Source organism: Cyprinodon tularosa, unplaced genomic scaffold (assembly GCF_016077235.1).
Source record: "Cyprinodon tularosa strain WSP-4 unplaced genomic scaffold, ASM1607723v1 ctg939, whole genome shotgun sequence".
NCBI lineage: Eukaryota > Metazoa > Chordata > Actinopteri > Cyprinodontiformes > Cyprinodontidae > Cyprinodon > Cyprinodon tularosa.
The window spans coordinates 189,505-195,122 of record NW_024039717.1 but is presented as its reverse complement, the minus strand read 5'-3'; the positions used below and the strand labels follow the sequence as shown (position 1 = coordinate 195,122).

The 5,618-nt window shown below is 47.1% G+C and overlaps 1 long non-coding RNA gene across 1 annotated transcript; it reads left to right on the top strand.

The window, feature by feature from the left end:
- The first annotated feature begins 4,058 nt into the window (after nt 1–4,058).
- Nucleotides 4,059–5,004, top strand: LOC119776491. Its single transcript, XR_005279786.1, has 3 exons — nt 4,059–4,211; nt 4,281–4,413; nt 4,798–5,004. It is a non-coding gene; the product is annotated as an uncharacterized LOC119776491 (long non-coding RNA).
- The last annotated feature ends 614 nt before the right edge of the window (nt 5,005–5,618 follow it).

Here is a 5,618-nt window from a genome sequence, read left to right as displayed (position 1 = left end):
GTCGACTAGGTAGATTGAGAGTTCATAGAGAGTTTGAGTCGAGGGGACAGTGCCGACAATGCATCTTTATATCCCAGCTTGGTGAATGGGCGTCACTGATTGTGCTGCTTTCTAACCCTTTCAGCTAACCTACTTGTGGGATCTTTAAATAGTGTTGCGTAGGTGAGGGTTCTCTCGCTGGTGTAACTGAAGTCCAATTATCTGTAAATGTGTCTCTTGTCCGAAGAAAACTACGCGCTGACTATGTCTACCTTGTCTTCTCGCCTCGCGCGTGTAAATGTCAAAGGACAATACTTGATTTGATCACCTTTGCAGATCAGCAGGAGGAACTCAGATGTCGTAGAGGAACCAAAGCAAGAGGCCGCCATGTTCGAGAGTGGAAGGCTTATCACTCCTGTCAGGTCTTGTTGGTCTAGACTAGTAGTGATGAGGTGTTAGGATTTATAGCCATGGTTTATGCAGCCACACCTGATATAGCCATGACATTCCACCTTCTTGATGACGCTCCCGTATTGGGAGCCGTCTTTACCGTCGGAATCCTCCATCAGAGGTAATTGAACTGTGAAGGAGCCACATAGTAAATAGAGCTGTTTTGACAGGCAAAATGTCTGAATAGGGTAAGAATCAGTCCTATGCCTGTATTCTCTCGCTCATCACTATTGTAGCATTGTTTCTGCACTCTCGTGTGGCTTCGGCGTAGCGATGTAGGTTCTTATGAGTGTTACTACGATTTAGTCGACGTTGTTCCAAGTCTAACAAAGCTAAGAGTCCCTCTGCTCAATAAATGAGGACTGCTTTTACCAGTTCCCTAGCATTTGCAAGGATGGTTCGTTTGAGAGTGGACTGTTAAGAACTCAAATGACAAGTGAGTGATAGGTCCGCGTTTTTGTTGTGCTGTGTTTATGTCCTGTGTAGGATATCGATGTTGCAACCTAACCCCACAATACAAGAGAGTCCTTGGTTCGAATCTCAGAGCGTTTTCACTTACCGCGAGTATGATCTCAAGAACCCGTGTTCTCTCAGAACCATATAAACAGTTGTCTTCCCAATAGTGTCCCCCCAGATGCTGTCGTTGATGCTCATATATCAACCTGGTCAGTAGTGGCTTAATCCCTTCTGATGTGATCAGCGCAGTGAGATGCGTCGCCATGCAGTTTCAGCGCACCCAAACCCTCAAAGAGATCATACAATCGCGCCAGACTACACGAACGATATCACCTCCTTCAAGCGACGTTCCGAGACCTGCCAGGCACATCCTCGCTCTGCCGTGACACACAAGGCACCAATGCACAATACCCCTCTCGTGACCTTTATGCTAGTGTGGCTCCTTTGTTGTCTTTTCCATATCGCCATCGTGAAGCCAACATTCCCTTGAGAGGTTGGAGTCGGTGTTAGGACCGGCTTCAAGATAAGGAGGTCACTTAAAGCTAAGCTTAGGTGAAGTGCCGTTTTTTCCAGCAGAAGGTGCACTACCTGGGTCATGTGATTTCTGACCAGGGAGTAGCCACTGACCCCGCTAAAATTGAAGTGGTAGCAAATTGGCCTGTGCCCACCACGGCCACTGAGTTGCGTTCCTTTTTGGGATTTGCTAGCTACTACCGTAGGTTTGTGGAAGGGTTTGCTAAGATGGCTGCCCCCTTGCATCGTAGAGCAGCGGAGCTAACGAGTAAAGAATCTAAAAAGAAGGCTGCCCGGAGTATTGTTGGAGCCTGGACTGAGGAGTGTCAACAGAGTTTTGAGGCCATTAAAACCAAGCTCACCTCTGCTCCAGTCCTTGCTTACGCAGATTTTTCCCTCCCTTTCATCCTAGAGGTGGATGCAAGCCATAGTGGTTTGGGAGCGGTCTTGTCACAAGAACAAGGGGGGAAGATAAGACCCATCGCTTTTGCTAGCCGCGGGTTAAGACCTAGTGAGCGGAATATGTCAAATTACAGCTCGATGAAACTGGAGCTGTTGGGCCTGAAATGGGCAATGACAGAAAAATTTAGAGATTATCTGTTGGGCCACAGATGTATTGTTTATACAGACAATAATCCTCTGAGCCACTTGGATTCGGCTAAGCTTGGAGCAGTGGAGCAGCGCTGGGCAGCCCAGCTTGCTTCCTTTAACTTTGAGTTAAAGTATCGACCTGCTAAATCCAATCAAAATGCTGATGCTCTGTCTCGTAGGCCGTGGCCGGCTCCATCGGAAGTGACTTCTTTGGTTTCAGGTACTCTTGTGCCTCAGCCATTACAGCTAGCTGTGCAGAGTGAGCAAACGCAAACCATCCAGTCCTCGGTAACTGTCTTTCCTGCTCTTGCCCCTGGTGATCTCTATGTCCTCCAGCAGGCTGACCCGGTCCTTCAAGAAGTTCTTGTCTTTTGGCAGAGAAAAGAGCGGCCAAATCGGACTGAGCGGCAAGGGCTTTCACAATCGGCTCTTGCATTGCTAAATCAGTGGGATCGCCTGACTGAGTTGGATGGGCTAATGTATCGGCGAGTGTTCCGTCCAGATGGTGGTGGGGAAGTGCACCAACTTCTCCTGCCAAAGTCCCTCACCAAGGATATCATGACCCAGGTCCATCAGGAACATGGGCATCAGGGAGTGGAAAGAACCTTGGCTTTGCTACGGTCTCGCTGTTATTGGCCAGGTATGTCACAGGAGGTTGCAGATTGGTGTAAAACCTGCAAGCGGTGTCAGGTTGCTAAGGATAACCAGCCACCTGCTCGTGGCTTTATGGGCCATTTGCTTGCATCAAAACCAAATGAAATTTTGGCAATCGATTTTACTTTGTTAGAGCCAACTCCATCTGGTATAGAAAATGTATTGGTGATGACTGATGTGTTTTCCAAATATACGTTGGCTGTCCCAACTAGGGATCAGCGCGCCTCCACTGTAGCGCAGGTCCTGGTCACTGAATGGTTTGCAAAATTTGGAGTACCAGCACGCATCCATTCAGACCAGGGCCGCAACTTTGAAAGCACTCTGATCCAGCAGCTGTGTGGTCTGTATGGGATTGTTAAATCTCGTACCACACCTTACCATCCAGCTGGTAATGGCCAATGTGAACGTTTTAATAGGACGCTTCACAACCTGTTGAGAACCTTGCCCACGTCCCGGAAACGAGACTGGAGCGTTTGTTTACCCCATTTGCTTTATGCATATAATACCACCCCTCATCAATCAACTGGTGAGTCACCATTTTTCTTAATATTTGGTCAAGAACCACGTCTTCCAGTTGACTTTTTGTTGGGAAGAGTTGAAAACCCAGTTCAGGGAACTGTTCATGAGTGGGTCAAAGAACATCAGACTCGCTTGCAAATAGCATTTGAGGGTGCTAGAGAAAAGTTGAAGACTTCTGCTGGACGCAGAAAGGCTAATCATGATAGAAACATAAAAGAAGCTCCTCTTAAGGAGGGCCAGTTTGTGTTGATCCGAAACTTGGGGAGCAAAGGTCGTCAGAAATTTCAGGATTTGTGGAGTTCAGTGACGCATGTAGTTGTCCAAGTCCCAAGGGAGGGTGGTGTAGTGTATTCAGTGGCACCAGTTCATGACCAGACCAGGGTAAGGAGGGTACACCGCTCTTTGCTGAAGGTCCTGATTGGTGCTAATGCACCCAATTCAGTTCCTGTTGAGGGTGCATCTTCTGAGTATCACTCCATTTCAGAGGACGAGCTGTCTCTGGAGGGTGATTTGTTCTTGAGGCCTTGGCCTCAGGAGCAGGTACCACCTGCCTCACCTGCCGCTGTGGTTTCTGATGCTGGACCAGCTGTGGTTTCTAGCGCTGTCCCTGGGGCTTCAGGACCTGCTGTGGCTCCTCCTGGTATGACCTTGAATCAACCTACCTCATTAGCAGTGGTACCGGTGGCAGAGTCTGGTCCCAGCGAGGTTACTGTGCGCAGATCAGCACGATCAACTGCTGGCCAGCATCATAATCTCCATCATCTTCCAAGACCCGTAGTAAGAGAGATGCCTTCATCTAGTACCATGTCTGCTGTATTTCGACCTTGGTGTTAAGTTGGATCATTGCCGGGGCGTCGATGCAGTTTGGGGGGGTGGAATGTGGCAGTATGCCCTGGTGGGCTTTGAACGCACCACACGGGTGCCTAATTCTAATTGGTTGTGGCGCTCGCTGGTTGCCTGTGTATATAAGGGGCCCTCCCTCACCGGGTTGACATTGCATTGTTCTCCTTCCGGTTCAGACCTCTGCGTTTGTTGGTGCTGCACGCCAGGTAAGGCAGGCTTCTTCTCTCTCGAGCAAGTTTATTAATTTTGATTTATTTTCATTTTTTGTATAACAGCTGCAAATGAATGCATGCACTTAAACAATGCGCTTAACGGCATACTGATTGTGGACCAATCGTCCTTCGGACTGCCAGTACAAGCTTCCCACGCTTTCCTCCCTGTAAGAGGCACTACTTAAAGAGCTCAGTGGTAAGCACAGTGCTAGTTTTTGCATGCTTTTAGATTCTGTTTCTAATATTTATTTCTGATAGCCGCTGCTGTTTGTCCTGAGCCGACTGTTCGCCTGCGTTGTTCGCCTGTCAGCTGGGTTATCTGTCAGCTGCCTATCTGCCGTCCTGTTGCTGGCTTCATACCTGCCGCCCCGGCCGGCATAAAGCTGTGACTTCTAACACTCGTCCAGCGTGGCTGATTGGCGATCAGCTCGGACTTACTCTTTTGGTGCTGCGTGAGTGACGTCCGCCACAGCGGATCGGTTCCTCCCAGGATGGGCCTTAATTCTGGACTATACTGCTGTTAAATTGTGGACTGAACTGTATTATGGGAATTGTACTCTGAATGTTGTTTTTTTTACAGGAACGGTCAGCTCGTGGTGTTGGTGGTGGACTTCTGGGTGGTGGTTCCTCTTCTGGTTTGGTGCATGATTTTCTTTTGCTTTGCCTAGTTCTGTTTGCTGTGTTTATTTTTTTTCTTTTTTGTACCCTACCCTGAATTTCACTCCTCACAGAGTTACGCTTGAAAAAATTTTTAAATGTGAGGTTTTAATTTAGTCTTTTTGAATTAAACTAAAAGTTGTATAATAAAAGAGTTGAATGGTGAGATTGTCTCAAGCCTCATCTGTAGCGGGTCTGTGTGCATTAATGGTAACATTTTAAGCGGAGTCATTAAAATCTATTAAATCTTTTCTTACCTGGTGTTTCTAAATTGAAGTTACCCAAATCTTATCACACCGCTCCCGCCACATTAGGCTAGCTTTGACTCCAAATATACTGAAAATGATACATCAAAAAGAGTTTTCACTTAGTTTTGTACTTTTATGGAGAAGGTATTTCCCAGCAAAAAGTGCACCTTACGCAGACACCGAGCAGAGGATGCTCTTTTTGCTGTCCTAAAGGTAGCCAGACTGGAAAAATTCAACCAAGTGTTGGGCCAGCTGCACATGGGGTTCATCTCAAGCTCAGTGTATGACTGTGATGCTCCATAGGTGAACATAGACAGGAGTCTGACCTTCTATCGGTCCTGGATGTGTCTAGACATACGGAAATAACAAGCTCCCAGCGGCAAAGTAAAAAAGTAAAAAAAATATGTTTTAAATAGTTATGCCTAGAATTGATTCAAATGTATAATGCTTTGCATCTGAGCTTATTTCATGCCTAAATAAACTTATCCAAAAAAGA